The sequence below is a fragment of the Zonotrichia leucophrys genome, chromosome 12 (genome assembly GCF_028769735.1).
Source record: "Zonotrichia leucophrys gambelii isolate GWCS_2022_RI chromosome 12, RI_Zleu_2.0, whole genome shotgun sequence".
Classification (NCBI taxonomy): Eukaryota; Metazoa; Chordata; class Aves; order Passeriformes; family Passerellidae; genus Zonotrichia; species Zonotrichia leucophrys.
Window position 1 is genome coordinate 11,316,826 of NC_088182.1, and position 16,840 is coordinate 11,333,665.

At 44.8% G+C, this 16,840-nt stretch overlaps 1 long non-coding RNA gene across 1 annotated transcript in view; it reads left to right on the top strand.

The window, feature by feature from the left end:
* Nucleotides 1–6,161: 6,161 nt before the first annotated feature.
* Nucleotides 6,162–16,840, top strand: part of LOC135453198 (uncharacterized) — a 34,124-nt gene continuing 23,445 nt past the window's right edge. The window contains exons 1-3 of the long non-coding RNA XR_010441787.1: nt 6,162–6,242; nt 13,255–13,625; nt 14,712–14,941. This is a non-coding gene — a long non-coding RNA (uncharacterized LOC135453198). The remainder of the gene's footprint in view (nt 6,243–13,254; nt 13,626–14,711; nt 14,942–16,840) is intronic.

Here is a 16,840-nt window from a genome sequence, read left to right on the forward strand (position 1 = left end):
AAGCAGTTCAGGGGCAAATTTGGTTTTTGAATTGCAGATTTTTTTTGGGGGGGGGGGGGTGGTGGGTGGAGGGGGGGAACACTTGAATATTGCAGTGGGGATAGGTCTTGGGAGACAACTGGCTTTCCTCCTGTGTGCTTAGGTGTGCCCTGATGCTGCTGGTTCTACCTGTGGAAGAACCAGAAAGCAGCAGATGTTGGGATTTGCCTTTGGGATTGCTTGGATCATTCAGTGTCCTTTCCCAAATGAGTGTTACCCTATCTCAATGTTTGTTTTCATTCTTAAGGTATTTTCTGACCATCTCACCTGATAGCTCCTGAAGTTTCATTTAATTTCTTTTTTTTTTTACACTTTTTGTCCTGGAGTGCTGTGGATCATTTTCCTGTGCTGTTACTGCTGTCTGTGCTGCAGACAGACAAAAAACTGCTCTGGTAATGGAAAAAAAAATTGCTGTGTTTCCCCTCCTCCTGCACCCCAGATTACTCCTGAGCACTGGCATGATATTAGGACTACCTTTGGCATCTCTGCATTTCCTTTTGTGTCCTGAATGGCAGTGCTCACTGAGATCCCTGCTTCTGTGATTTATGAATCAAGATATGTTCCACCAGAGAGAATGAGTGCCTGGGGGAGAGAGAAGGGCTTTGATCTCACTGTGCTTTTGAAATATGACTGTAAAATCAGAATTAGATGGCAATCTCTTTGGGGCAGGGACATCTCTGCTTGCCCTGCACAGTGCCTGGCATGCTTTGGGTGCTGTGTTATCAACAACAGAGGTTGAGTAATGGGTGATGCTCTCAAATCTTGTCTGTTGACCCTGAAGAGTTGAGAAGCTGTTCTCTCCTCAAGTTATTATTAATAATGCTTTTGTTTTCTCCTCCCTGCTCCACAGTAACTGGACCTTGCTGGCCCTCTGGCCATAGATGTGCTGGGATGGAGCTGCTGCTGAGCCCTGGCCTGGTGTCTGTGCTGTGACAGGAGCTGGGTCCTCTCCTGGGCACAGCCTCGTGCCCTGCTGTACAAACCATGGGTTTTCTGTGCTATTCACTCGCCACACTTGGCCTTAAGCACCAACTGTGGCTTCAGGAAGCCTTAAAATAGTGAAAGTAGCAAGGAAAAGCACTGGGATATTTGCAGCTGTTCAGACCAGTCATGGATTTTCCCCTTTGCCAATGTGAGTGCAGAAATGCCATCTCATTCTTTCTCTTGATTTGAAGTTTTGGAGAAGATGTACAAAGACTGTGAGAGATTTAATCACTGGGCTGAGTTGTTTTAAATCCACAAAATGATCCTTTGAAATTTCTTTTCCTTAACTGTCTTATTTTTTTCCTTCAAATCTACTTTTCTCTCGGCTCCAGATATGAAATGTCAATTTCTGATCAACCTAAATCAAAGTTTTTCAGTGGAGGAAGTACAGCTGATGTCCTCTCTGCTTCCAGAACTGCTGTTCCTCAGCTCTGACAGCAACACCACACTTGAAGGTTTCAGCAAGTTTTGCTGTCACTGCTGTTAAAGAACCTGACTTAATTCACAGTCATTGCATTTGCGTGGAAAACTTGTGTTATCATTATATGGCAAGAGGAAGGAAAGGATACTCAAGGTGTGATTGCTATGATTCCTAAATGAGTCATGGATTTTGGTTTGGAAAGAGCTGCCTTGTCCTCCTTGACTGCACATGTGGCTTTGCTTTTTAAGGTGAAAGGTGGGATTGCTGTCTGTTCTGCACCTGGTGCTCCAGATTTGAGGGTAGATGTTTCCAACACCTTTCCAGTTGGAGCTGCAGTTTTGGGATAGAGGTGTTCCCCTCTCCAGGGTTCCCTGCTGCAGTGGGGAGTCTGTTCACCTAACAGCAATCATTTCTGAGGAGGGGGAGCAGGATGGGTGCTCAGATTATTTGAACTGATTTGGCTCTGAAACATGGTACATGTGGAAACTCTTTCAAAGAGAAATGTTCCTATGCTTTGTCATGATGATCATGACAAATTTTCCTATGAGAAAGGAAAATTGATTGGAGTCTGGAGAGAGGCAGAAAAGAAAAAAAGCCTTTTTTAAGATCCACCAAGCTGTGGGCTAAAGCTGAGGTGCACTCAGGTGATGTCTTCAGCTGCCTATGGTGCTCTGCTCTGAAATGGGACAGGTGACATCTCATGTGGGCTACTGACCTGTGTCCTGAAACTCTCACCTAATTGTCTTGGTTCTCCAGCTGCAGAGATTCATGAGAGGAGATGGAAATTTCTTGGCTCTCCAGCCAGGAATATAAAGGCAAAGGGATGGATGCAAGGGAGTGGGGAGAGCTCACAAGGAGCCTTTGCTGGCAGTGCTCTGCAGTGGATCTCAGCCCCATCCAGCACATCTGTCTCTCCAGAGAAGCTGATGGCACATGTGAAATGCAGTGACTCCTTGGGCTATTGTGTAACTTGGGGGATGCCTGCAGCTGCTGCTCATAATTAATCATTTAAGCAACAAAATCAAGTGACTTTACTGACAGTATCCAAACTGCTGACCTCAATGCATTTTAAAAGTTCGTTGGATACTGAACCTCGAATGACCCATGGATGGATCTGGAATAATAATTTTCATAATCCTCAAGTCATTATCTTAAGAGGGAACGTATTGTTCTCCTAATTAAGTCTGTCCACACGCTGTGCAGCTTCCCATGCAAATGCACTGTGCATAAACTAATTAAAAGAAATATACAGCCACAAGGACTTAAATGGTCTTTTATGCAATCTCTTTAAATTATAGTCTCCCTCCTCCCCCCTCACACACACAAACTAACAAGGGATTCGGCATCATATTCAGCAGGGAAAACCACTGAGCAGTTTTGGATCCCAATCTGGAATCCCCCAGAATTTATTAGAAAGCTTTTGTTTTATGACATTTTTGTGAGGGCCCTGGATGTGTAGAAGACCCTAATTGAGAATTACGATTGTTTAATAGGAGACAGTCCCTGCCCTGAAGAGCTTACAGTCTAAACAGACAAGACAGCCAAAAGCTGAAAAAGCCTTGTTTTGCACTTGAACAGCTCAGCCATTGAAAAGTTGAATGACTTTTCCAAGGTCATATAGACAGAGCTGGGAACTGGAGGCAGATCTACTCCAGCACTGTAAGTACCTGAGTCTTCTACCTTTAATAATAGACCCAAAAGACATAATAATAGATAGAAGCCTGTTTTTTGCAACAGCACCAAAGGGCAATTTCACACTGATTCTCACTGGTATTTTGTTGGCTGGGAAATGGCTGTGAGGCTGCTTGGCTGTTTTTGTAGCTCTTTCATGTTCTCTGGTGTGGTGGAGGTTGTGCCCCTGGGAAGCAGCATGTTGGAGGCATGTGACCATTGTAAAATGTTTTCTGCCAGGTGTCCCCACTTACACCTCAGCAGCACTGTAGAATACAGTAGATACAGCAGAAGCCCCCTGGCCAGCAGTGTTCAGGCTGTCTGTGTGCCCTGCATTGCATCGGGAGTTTGATGAACCCTGGACTGGCCTCTGTTTGTGAACATGAGTGAAGCAAGATGAAGGAGATCATCAGGGTTACTTTTGCTGTCATTTCCCTTGGGACTGTTGCTGACATTGCCTTGGGCTTCTATTTTGCAGAAGAGGAGTGGAAGCTCTGGGTGTAGGATGCCCCACTTGCTGTTTTCACTCTTCTTCCAGTACATGGATCTGGTGTTTGTGTGTTTGCCAGACAGCCAGCACAGGAATACTTTCTGAGCAGAGCACCCAAACAAAGAAGCTGTGTTTGCTCTGGGATGAACTGGGACAATGCAGCCATGCCCATCCATGGGAGAGGATGTAAGCAATTGTGCAACTTCAGCTGCTCTGAACCAGGTGGGATGATATCAGCTGCTAGATGAGGAGGACCTGTGTAGCTTGCAGCATTGCAGAAGCCTTAAGTTCTGCCAAATAGACATTGGTTGGTGTCTGCAGCTTCTGAACAATTATTGAGGCAGTGGAGCTGCAAGCTCCAGAAACAGCCCATCAGTGTGTGAGTGCCATCCATAGTGGGACTGGTTCAGGGGGAAGTGGCAGCCAAGCCCTCAACAGCCCAGGCAGGGCTGGATAGGAATTTGCACATAAATTTTGAGAGAGAACAGGGATTTTCTTGCTCTCTTTTGTGGATGGGTGTTTATGAGTGTGAAGTGGAAGATGAAATTTCCTTAGTCTGTTCTCAATTACTGTCTCATTCTTTGCATGTGGCAGGTTTCCTGAGAGCATCCCTCCCGATGCAGCAGCCATTGGAAGCAGCAGCTGGAGAAGGAGGGTGAGGAGGAGCCTGGGAGGCCCCTGAGCCAGGATCAGAACCACAGCGAACAAGCAGTTCTCCTCTTATCTGATGTAGCCTGGAGAGCAGACAGATAGGACTGCAGCAATCAGTATGATGGGAATGTGGTGGGTGGACTCTATCAAGAGAAAAGAAACCCTCCCCTCCATGGATGAACCTTCATGTCTCTGTTTCCCCCCTCTCCAGTCCTCATTCTGGTGAGAGGGAGGATCTTTTCTCCATCCAGCGATGAGATGAAAGAGTGCCCCACATTTGACACTTCATGAGTTGGCTGAACCCTACAAAGTGATCTTCATAAAATCCTGATTCCAAAGCATCAAAGCCTTTTCCTGACTGGTAAAAACCCTAAAAATTCCTGGAAGAACTGCCAAAGGGCAATGGGGCTGATTCTGTCAACTGCCTTTGGTTAGAGCCGGGTTTGGTTATTTATGGGGGCCGGGGCAGGCAAGAACTCTCCAGATGGGTGGCTAAACCAAATAAAACAATGATAAAAATCAATGGAGTTATGTGCAGGGAAAAGAATGCCTGTGCATGAGGCACACGCTTCTCTGTGCTGAAACATCCCTCAGCACTGGTGCTGTTCTGGGCACTCCACCCCAGGCTGCCTCATCCCCCTGGCTCTGCCCAAATGTGCCCTTTGCTGGGGGAATTCTGGCTTGATTTATTGACAAATTCACTGACAAATCGATTTATTGGTCCCTTCCTAATGAGACTTCACACTGATTGAGGCACAAGTCCTACTAGAAACATGTCCAGGTGAGTAATGTCACCCAAAATGCAACAAGAAGTCATGCCATTGCAATGGGATTATAGCAGGGCTGGTCTGTCAGCCCTTGCAAGAGGCCAGCAATGGATTTGAGAGTGACTTTCATCTCTCTGGAAAGGTGACAGTATTCTGATGTTCAGGTGATGCTGGGACTCCAAAGAAGCAGATGTGTGGGTATGTGTCTCACCAAACTGTGCCTCAGAGCTGGTGTGTCAGGGATGGAGGTTGGGACACAGGGCTGCACAGAAGCCCTTGGATGAGAAGCCAGATGTAAAGGTGAAGATTTCCTGTCAGAAAAGGCTGAAGAAATTTGCTGTGACAGTGTGATGGTGTAAAGGAACTGAGTGAGCAGCAGGACAATCTTCAAAATCATCTGAGTGCTTGAGGCATCCTGAAGCATTAATTCTCAGTCCTGTTGGGGTGTGTATCACTGAAAACTGTGAGCCAGAGTGAAAAACTTCCATTCTCCAAAGACTTGAAGTCTAAGCATACAAGGGAAGAGAAAGCATAAGAAAGCAGTTTGGGACTGGCTGTTAGATCTTTCATGCATCCAAGATTAGAGGAAGAGGATTCAGTAATTCCTTCAAGAAGGAAGATTGCTTGCCATCTACTTTGCAAGGAAGCATGCTGAGCAAGTGGGAAGATGACCAGGAGTCAGGACTGAGTGGAGTGTTGAAATATCTGATGAGAGAGGAAATTTGGGAGAGGGGTGGACTTGGTGACTGCAAACTGCTTTTGCATGAGTGCACCCCTGGTTTTCCTATGTTAGGGAAATGTTGGATGTTTGCATGGGTTGTTACACAGCCATGCCATTAGCCAGTCCAATAGTCTCATTTCCATAGCGCTGGTTTTTGTTTTTGGAGGCATGCTTTGGTGGAAAACCTCCAGTACTGTCATGGAAAAAATTGTCCCTTGAGGAATTCCTTTTTTCTACTAAATCCTTTTGGACTTCATGGAATCACAGAATTTGGGTTGAAAGGGACCTTAAAGGTCATCTAGTCCCAAGGCCCTGCCATGTTACACCTTGCACTAGACTGGGTTGCTCAGAGCCCCACCCAACCTGCCCTTGAACACTTTTGGCCTGGCAATTGGCATCACCTGCTCACCACTGTTTGTTTATGCTGTTAAAATGGGGGTGAGGATCAGCCCACTGAGGCTGCTGTTCATCACTGTGCTGTGAACTCCAGCTCTGTAGGTAAGTGTAATTAATTTTTTTCTCTCTCATCCATCAGACAGAGCCTTAGTGAGTTCTCTGCTCAGGTCAGGCTCTGCACCTGTGTGAGTGGTCCCAGCCTGGGTTGCCTTTTCCCAGTCTGTTGTCTCAGGAAACCCAGCCCTTGCCACAGTCACCTCCCAGCTGAGCCCCTTGTCCCTCTCTGCTCCCTTCCACAGATGGAGCCTGTTGGCAGCAGGAGAGGGACAGGATGAGGTGAATGATTTCATTGCTAGTCAGATGGCAGGACCCTTGTTCTTGTTAAAGGCCTGTGAGATAAGAGATGCCATTGATGTTTCAAGGTGTTCTTATCATAGGCTTCAGTCTGGAACAACACTACTCACCCACACTTTCTGTCCAGCTTGTTGATGAAAATGGAGAATTTTCTTCTGCTGTTTTCAGTCTCTGGAATGCCCCCAGACAAAAGAATTTTTCAGACACATCTTTTCCTTTTGTGAATCAAACTCCAGCCCCTTAATGTTCGGCAAATAATGTGTTCCAAAGAGACTGTGTTGTATGTGATCGTAATTACATTTGGGTTTTAATAATCATAAACACTCCTGTTTTCTAAGAACCAGCTAAACTGATTTCCAAATAATTTAGTTTGAATGGCATGTTTTGTGTTTGTGTAGCATCTTCTCCCCCACTTCTAAAGAAAAACAAACAATATATTAAAAAAAAAAAAGCAAGTGTGGGGTGAAAAAAAACCTTGGAGAACTTTAAAAGACTCTAAACCTGAAAAGGGAGGGTGGGATCAGCTAATTTGTCCCTCTTTTGTATGGTTTATTAAGCCTTTTGTTCTGGAACGCATGGGTTCAGTGGGAAAGCGGTTTTTGATATATAATGTATTTACTTTTGCTAATTAATTAAAGCAGTATTCATATGAAAATGCCGACTGATAATGGCTTTCACAGCAACAACTGTGTTTTTTAAAGTAGCAACTTTTAATTACAAATTGACTGGCAGAAATATATAAACCCAAATATTGTTCCACTGATTTCCTTTTAACTGTGTTACTCTTGCTTGATTTATCGGATTAGGGCTTTTCACACATAGTGGGTACAAGATATTGTTTTTAATGAGAAATTAAAAGATTACCAACAATACCCATAAACCATTAAAAACACAAACTCCAGATGAATGGTAATTAGACTGAATGATTTGAGGCTGATAAATTGAAAGCAATTAATGTATTTGTTAGGGATTCTGCAGATAGCTCTGGGTGTTCCAGAAAGCACTGAAGGGTTCAGATTTGGTGTGGAATTGCATGTGGAGATACCTTTCAGTGCCTCAAGTGTCCAGGGTGCCAGTGGAGGAGATGCTGGCAGGGCTCTGGGAAGGGGGAGAGGTGAGGAGTTACATCAGGGGTTTTGTGGGGAAGGGATGAATCAGGGCAGGTTTTCCCTGGATCCAGCCTTTCCTGTGTTTCACTGTTACCTGTGACATAACATGAGGGAAAACTTGAGGAGGTGAGGTAGGGGAAGTGCTAAAGAGAAGTTAAGTTTTCTTGTCTCTGCTGTGGTTTAACAGGAATGCATCTTCTGCTCAACTCAAGCAGCCCTGAGTCAGTAAAGCTGAACAAGATGCTCTCTTTTTGAGGAGGTTGCATTTGTTAATGGTGGCTTGTAACCCCAGCAAGAGCATCCTGTTTCTATTCTTTCTCTTATTCTTGGCAAAGCAAATGTTTTGGGATTCTATTTCAGCAGAAGGCAGTACTCTCGGGTGCTGATGCCTTTTGATATTGTTCCTTGTATTTGGGTCTAAAGCAGAGCTCACCATGATTTCCCATCTTAGGAGAATTTTTCAGCACAAGAAACATAGCCAGAACCAAGCAATTTCCAAAATCAGGACAGGGATGTTCTCTACCCAAAAATCTTAAAATGAAAACAAGCCCTCCCCACCATAAAACATAAAAGCTCAGGTAACATATGACCTGAACAACTGAAACATCTAATTTTAGGTTTTTCTATTTTTATTTCAAGTCTTCTCCCAGTGTAAATGAAGACATTCAATTTAAGAGTCATGGCAAACAAAAACCAGAAACCTTTCCCCAATTTTCCCCCAAGTCAGGAAATATAATTAGTCCTTCATTACATACATGATAATTTGAGATTTCTATTGAGGGGTGGGGTGTTTTTCTAGAAAAAAAGTGTCTTGACATGGAATTCTGCAAGTAGAACTCCTTCTCCACCATTGGCTTATCTCTGTTCTAATCCCTCCTTCAGATGTATTCCTTCCACAAGGCTTTTCAGTTCTTACCCACTGTAGAAAGAAATGCATTATTTAACAAGGGAAGAGCAAGTGAACTCTGATGGTAGAACCCCTTGTGCTCTGCCATTAGCTGCTGGTATCTTGTTCATGAAACCAGGTTTTCAAAGGAGCTGGAGTTCTTGAATTCACTTAGAACTTGTGGTGGGTGCTGACTTCCTTTGTAAACCTGGTCATTGCATTCTGAATGGAAGTTGTTGGACTGAACCAAAATTTTTTTTCTGAATCTTTGCTCAAAAATGGCATTCTCTATGGAAATACTGTGGTTTTTTGCATTTTCTGCAAATGCATTTTTTGCATTTGTCTGTCTCAAAGGTGCACTGAAGTCTTGCAGGTGTTCTGAAGCTTTTATTTGCCCTGCTGTCTCTCCATGTGGCTCCATCCCTGCGCAGCCCATTGTAGGTCTTGTAGGGTGATCTGTTACAGCTCTTTTCCATCCTCCTGGAGTCACAGTCAGTTGCAGGAAAAAACAGGTGTTTCATCAAGGATGTCTTGCTTCCAAGGATGGCCTGGACAAGGAGCTGCCTCACCCAGCAGCCTTACTCTGGGGAACATTTCCTGGGTTGTTGCCACTGCTGTGAAGCAGCATCTTGGGCATTGCATTTCAGAATTTTTCATTCCTCATGCACTGGATCAGCCATCAAATTAACAAATAATGCTCTTGGAGGAGCCACCTGGGGCCTATTGCACAAGCTGGACGCCAGTAAAATCCAGTTGTGTGCAGCAAAAGGGAAAAGACCAATAAGGAAACAATAACAGAAAAGCTCTGTTAAAAAGGCATATGGGTACAATGCTGCTGGCCCAGTTAAGGAACCTGTTATATTCAGTAGTGCAATAAAATCCCCAGTAATTGCAAATGAAACTTAATGCCTTGTAAAAGAGCTCAGCTCCTTTCTCCCGTAGCTGCGGCTTTTTGAGTGGGTCCAGCAGGAGGTGTATTTGTGCTGCACAGCCCGGGAGGCTTTGGGGAAGCAGCTGATCAGTGTAAGGGCTGTTTGAAATGCTCCAGCTTTTTGGCCAGCCTGGCCTTCTGCAGGAGGACATGGAGCAGGGCAGCACACAGGGAATTAGATTCCAGCCTGGAGCATGGGGGATCCAGAGCGTTCTGGTCTTCCCAGCAGGTGCAGGAATCACTTCAGACTGGTCCAGCTGCTGAGGTGATGGTTACTTTTCTCTCTGTATTCCAATCCCTTTGTTCCATCATCATCATAATCCTGACCAGAGCAGTGGGCTCAAAAGCCATCCAAAAGCAAGGCAGAGAAGCCCTCCTAACATTCCTTGTGTGTGTATTCCTTCTGGGCTTTTATCCACATTTTTTCCTGAACATTTTCAGGGCAGGATTCTTGCCTGCTTCAAGCAAACCCCATTTATTTGGGGAAAAGAGAGTTGTGGTTCTGCTCTGTATTACAGATTTTGGATCATAACAGTTTCTTTAAGTCATAGGGCTAAATCCTGATTGTCTTTCCTCAGGTCTCACATCAAACTCCCTTTATGTGGATAAGAAATATGTAGGAGGAAGGGATTTGCAGCACCAGACTTTCTAGTGAGGATAGGGATATTTTTTATTGTTTAGTGTCTGGTCTTTGGGAATTAAATAACTGCTTGATAATTTTAACTTCACTTCAAAGGCATGTTTCTAGTCCTTATGTTTGTGTGGACTCCACCCCCCCACACACCTCCCCATGTAATTTGAAAGTGTGATTTGGTTATGCTTGAAAGAGTCAGGAGCCAGAAGACAGAGAAAAACAACCAAAGCTGATTGTTATTAAAAACAAACGCCACCATCCCCTCCCCAAACTGATGGTATTTGAATTCCTGTGTTTGCATTACTGGTTTTGGGCCAAAGGAACTGAAGGCAGGTAGAAGTCTGATTTGCATTAGAACAGAGAAGCAAGAACCCGGTGGTTTTGCTTGCAAATGGCCTGAGCCTGCTAAGCCTGGTGTGCAAGTGCCACAAAGTGGTGTGAGCAAGGACTGAGTGCCGTGGAAGGAAATACCAGCCCTTAGAGAAAATCCTTCCTGCTTCCACACACTTCCCTCACTTTTCAGTCCCGCAAGGCATGATATCCCCTCCTTCTCCTTTCTTAATCAGATTTTAATTTAAACTGCAATGCTTTGTTTCCCCACATGATTAACTGTATTTGGTAAATATTGAATGACCCTTTTAAGTTCAAATTATGGTTCTAGCTGCCCACACTTCAGTTGAAAATGTACAGTGTCCTTTTTTCCTGGCATGAGCTGGGAGAAGTCATGGAGTGCACTCTGAGAAATAGCCCCTGCTTTCCTTTTGTTGCTTTTTCCTTCCTCTGGTGGCATGAGTCAGGGGCACTGTCAGTCTCTGAAGCAGTAGTGTCTCCTTTTCAGCAATCAATCTGCCTGTTTCATTGTTTGACTGAGGTGTGGCATGCTGTAGGATTTGTCTAAATTCTCTGAAGCTGACAAAGAGAGGCAAATTTCTGAAATTCTAGGAGAATTTCCAGAGAAATTTCCTTCCCACTTCCCCCTGCCTTGAAATAAAGCAACCTCCTGCAAACTCATCAGCCCATTTCTGTCCTTATAGGACTAGGGCTGGCATCCCTTGCTAACTTCCTGCATAACTATGGGTTTGACTTGGCTTCTCTAAACGTTCCTGCTGAAATTGCTCCAACACTTTATCCTCACATCCACCCACACGTTTAAATTTCTCAGTGTCACAAGTTGGTTAGGATCCATGGAAGTCCTGGCATCTCTTTGGCTCTGCCCCTTCATCCACCCCTGTGAAGAATGTGTGGTGTTTGAAATGGAGGCAAATGCAGATAGACATGAGGTGGGGAAATGGAACTGAGAGGGGAGGGCAGTGAAAACAGGGTCTGTGGGGTTTATTTGGCTGTTTCAATGCTGAAGTCTGTCCCTTAAAGCTGGATGTGAACACTGCTGAGCCAGTAGAGAGGCTTGTATTGATTTCAGTGAGCTCTGGGTCAGTCCCTTCAAAAGCACAAGGAGTATGGACCTGACCAGATAATGCCCCCATGGCAAAGATAAGGCTTAGCACCCATGCAGGACCTGAAATAAGGCCTCATCTCTTTCAGAAGTGCTCCTTAGGAAAGGGCAGATCCTATGCTCAGGGAGAATTGTAATGGTCTGAGGCCAGTGCTTTGGAAACTCTCTTTTCTTGGCTAAATGAGAATGCCTTGGATTTTCAAATCTGGTTCCAGCTGTAGGTGTTGAATGAATGAAAGTCAATTTCTGAACAAATTTTTGAAGACTGCCTCCCCTTCGACACCTAAACTGAATTTTGCAAGGTGTTCTGTTGCTTTTAGGGCTACACATACACACAGTCAAGGACTTACGAGGATCACTGATGGGAAATTAAAAAGAAAAATTCAGATAAAAATAGTGTGGATATTTATATCAAGGATTTGGACACTTGAGACCATTTTGGAAATGGCAGGCTGGCCAGCAGTTTCAGCACCAGATCTTGGTTTGAACTCTGAAACCCCAGCAAAGTTGGGGTTTGTGATCCCAAGACTGGGGTTGTCTAAACACGGAAATCACTCAGAACTCCAGTCAGCAGAAATGTATGAATGTATGTAAAGGCACTGAATAAATGCAGCAGTCCTGGGGAGCTAATCTCCCCACGCAGAGCTCTGCAGTTCTCAGTATGCAACCATTGTCATCTAAAATATTACCTGTCCTGCTGCAGCCTGGATTTGGTCTCCTTGCCTGTGGATTAGACATAAGGAATATAAAACAAAATACATGCACAAAACCCTTGTGTTTCCTTTGCAAAATCAGGCTGTGCACATAGCTAATTCTTTTCATGTTAATCTACACTTACAACCCGATAACAAGCTAGAGCTTTCTTCTAACCAGGCTTGATTAAATTTGGAAGATTTCTTCCCAACAGGAGAACCCTTTCTGCTTTCATGCAGTAAACATGATTTTGTGCTTTCTGTATTTCCCTTTTTATTTTTATTTCAGGAATTCTTTTTTTTCTCCCTTATTATTATTATTATGAATAAGCTAGTTTTAAATCAATTTCAACAGCTGGAATTAATTTTCCTGTTACTGACTCTTCACTTGGGCCTGTCACAGAGAGGGAGGCTTTCTATTAGCATAAACATAACTGAAAGCTCTGGAATTTGCATTAATGTACTTTTAACAAGTTGACAGTCTTTTGGCACACGCTCCTGAGATCTGAGAAGCAAGGGAAAAAAAGACTGTATTATACCTTACACTGGCTGGATTGTAAGAAGCTGTCAGGTAAAACCTCTGGTTTCTTTTTCTACTACAAAAATATGGGACAAAATATCCACTCATAAGCAGGTGCACATATCTGACAATTTTGCAAAGTCCTCAGTACTTCCCTCCTAGTGCCTGGAAGAGGCTGCTCCCAGCTTGGGAACAAGCTGTTCCATTGTTGTTTAAGGGATGTGGAACTCTCACAAGGGGTGGAGGTGCTGAGCAAGATATTTTACAAAGCTTTTAAAGGGTCTCAGGAAATGTATATTTTGGTGACAGGAGCATGGACCCTTTGAAAAGTGATCCAAACTCTGCTAAATAAATATTGGTAGATGTGCCAAATAAAAAGCCAGTCCTGCAAGCTCCTCATTACCATGGGATAGGAATTTAAGAGGATTCAGCATGGCAGTTTGGCCAGAAGATGACCTGAAGGCTGAGATAGTGGTTTTCTACATCTCTGTTTAAACCACATAGTTAAAGTGAAGGTCTTTCCATTTGATTCCAGCTCCTGCATGGCAAGAGAATTGTGGCTGAACTTGGCCTTCACTGACCAGAGGAACCAGAAACTGCTGTTCCTGCCAAATCACTGAATCATTTAAGTTGGTAACAACCTCTAATATTTGAGTCCAACCTTTGGCTGATCACCGCCTTGTCAACCAGACCATGGCACCAAGGACAAAATGACATGGCAGTGCCAGCAGGGCCTGAAAGGAGGATGATTTTTAGGAAACCTGGGGTTGATGGCATTTGGCTGAACTCTGCAGGCTCTGCAGACATTGTGCAGAAGTAACGGGACTACTGCTGGCTTGGTGTGGGCAACCAAGGGCTGGTCTGTGCAGCCCTGCCTGCCTGAATGGCCTCTGCCATGGCCTGAAGGTAAGAGTTAAATGAGTCCTAGCACAGCAGCCTTCAGATGGGTGGATAGGAAACCTTTGAGAAGCTCTGGGTCTCTCAGTTACGTAGATGTTCTGCTTGTGCATCAGTGCAGTTGATGTGTTTTTTTAAAAAAATGCAATATGCTTCCACCAATTACTTAGAATAAATGTGTTACAGTATTTGCAAGGACTGTACAAGCCAACATTAAATTTGTGTATGTTTCTAGTTACACTAGAAAAGGAGGCAGGAGAAAATATTTGGGCTGCAGATCAGACTCACATCAGTTGCCATGAGAATAAAGGAATACTGAGAATTAAGGGAATCCTTTAAACTACAGGATTTTTTAAACTGAGGTCTTATTTGATTGTTTATTTAGGCCCTACATTAAGACAAAAATGTGCGTTTAGCCAGCTCCTCCTGCTGGACCCAGAGCAACTCTTAGGGCTTATTTCCATTGAAATATTGCTGATCCTGGCCCCAGAACAGAGCAGAAGGAGGCCTGGGAGAGCTGCTGTGTTTAGTGGCACTGGGCTCACTCACTGCCAGGGGCTCGAGCAGCCCCCTTGCAGTCTGGCAAATAGAGGCCAGCTTCATGTTCACAGGGTAAAGCTGCTGCCAGTGGTTTGGCAAAGCTGCAGTATTTTTCTGCTCCAGGCTTTGTTCCTGGGTTTGTGTCTTGAGTTTGGAGAGACCAAAATGGTACCCCTTTGGTCTGGAAACTGTGACTTGATCTGACCAGCACAGGAGTGATGTGACGCAGCTCACAGGATGGGAACTGTCTCACTGCTGGGAAAAGTCACTGAAAGGTCTGCTAGTTAATTAGCAGGGGACTGTAAATAGCTAAAACCTGACTGAATTCCTCTGTCAGCTCAGGACAGGATCCTCCTGCCACTCCTCTTCCTGTTTCTTCCCTCTTTGACTACAATTAGTTATTCTGGAGATAATTTTTCTCTCACAGCTTCTGCTCCAATCACTGCTATGGCTCACTGTGTTATTTGTTCCCTCTAGGAAAAGGAACTCAGTGCTGTGGGAGAGCAGGATTCTCTCAGTCTCCTTCACACCCTTTGTTGTTTTTTCCTTTCCCAGGGAAAGGCTGAGAGCTGCCTGTCCTGTGCTGCTTGACTTGGATGCTGCTGTCCTCTTGCTTCAGCTGATGGAAAGCGCTTGAGGCAGATCTGCCTTGGCTGTGGCTGAATCACACAACTTTTCTGAGCTAATCTGCTGGTACACTTATGGCTTCAGAGAGCCTGGTGCAGGTTCCTCATCCAGCCAACAACCACAACCCATGGCACACTGGATGGCTTCAAGATACCTTGGTGAGACTTCAGTTGCCATCATTGACCAGTGCTCAGGGCCCGATCCCTGGAGTAGACAGTAGGACATTAATTCACACAAGCCTCCACACCCTAAGGTCATGAAGTCAACAAACCTTCTAGAAAGTCCATTTCCTTCTTCTTAAGACACTTCCAGGGGCCCCTGGAGGAGACCTGTGTTGGTATAGGCAGTGCACCCTGAAAATGCATGAGGATATCACCTAACCACGGTATCTTCCTTTGATAAAGACATTTCTCACCTTTCACATGAAGATATATTCTCCCTACATGCCAACCCAATCCCTTCCAATTGCGTGAGCTCAGAAATTGTCTCAAATGCAGTCAGAAGTAAGTTGGAAGCAGGTGTCAGCAACTGTGTGGAGAGGGAAGCTGTCCCAGGCCAAAGGCCCAGTGCCTGCCCCAGACTCCATTGGCCTCAGCAGAGCCAGTAGTGACAGCACCAGAGCCCTGGCAGGCTGTGGGCTGGCAGGACTTGGCAATGGTGGGAAGAAGAGTGTGGGAGGGCAGAAGAGAAGGGCAGTTTGTTTCAGAGATACTGTCCCCAGTGCTGATTCACTGGGCTAATCGCATCTTGGTGGCATTTTCCCTCTGGTATCTGCTCCGCGCGTCTGTCGCTGTTTTTGAGAATTTATCTTTCTCAACACAGCTTGGGGGTTTTGTTGGGTTTTCTCCTCTCTTCATCCAATGCCTGTTAAAGGAAAATCTTTGAAAACAAGATGTGTTTTTCTTCAGAGCTCTGTTTGGTAGGTCTGAGCTGTCAGAGTGTTTTCTCTTGTTGATTTCCAAGGAACATGGCTGCCCCATAGGCAGTGGCCAGCCAGTCCTCCCTACAGCCTCTGCTGAATTCTCTTTTTTTTTAATTTGGTAGAAATTATGTTATCCAATCTCTAAAGCTTAATTCAGCACTATGCAGCAAAGGCTGTCAGAGGGACATTTTATGTTGAACCATGCCCTGTGGCATAGGCCCTGTGGGCAAGGGTCTGGACTCATTCCTTAAGTGACTCTGTTTTTGGTAAATGTGAGAAGTGGCAAACTGTGATTGAAATGGGCAGTCCTAATGGCTTTGGAGATGGAGAGGAGCATTGTCTTGCCTGGTCCATATCCTCCTAGAGAAAAAGCCTAATGACAAATAGCTGAGAAGTTTCTATTATAGTTCATGTTCTGGTACAGCTGTTGGAGAAGTCTGAGCAACTCTTGTGGAGCTCCACTGTGTCCTGTATGGATTGATGTGAAGTCAGGAGCTAAGCTGAGCTCCTGGTGACCAGTGTGCCAAACCTCTGAAATCCACAGATTTGTAAAAAAGGGTTCAATGTTGATTATTATCTGCCAGCTGAAAATCCCCCTCCAACCCCTGTTGAAATCTGCAGATTTGGAAAAAAGAGTTCAAGTGTTGGTTATTATCTGCCAGCTGAAATTCCCCTCCAACCCCTGTTGTATCTGTTTAGCTGAGCACAGCATGAGAGAGGGCTGCTTGGGGAGTGCCTGATAAAAGAACCTTAGCTGTGCAAAGCTCCTTCAGTGAGACTTCTCCATAAACATCATCTGTTATGAATTCAGCCTTGCATGATTGCAGGCAGGCATCTGTGTTGATTATGTGGGTTTTCTGGAGGAAAGATTTTAAAATATGGAAATGAATGGAGGTATTTGCACAACCGGTTAGCATCCGTTTCATGTTACTGTTGAATATACGTCTCAGAGAAGTGCTCAGAGACCTTAGGTCAGAGTAGGGCTCCACTGAACAAGGTACAGAATATGCCTGAGGAGATACACCTTGCTGCAATAGCCTGAGACAGTCCCAGCCGTGGCACACAGCTGGGCAGAGGGAGGGCCAGCGAGGGGTAAGGTGACCTGCTCAGGGCTGCGTGCAAGAACAAAACTGGG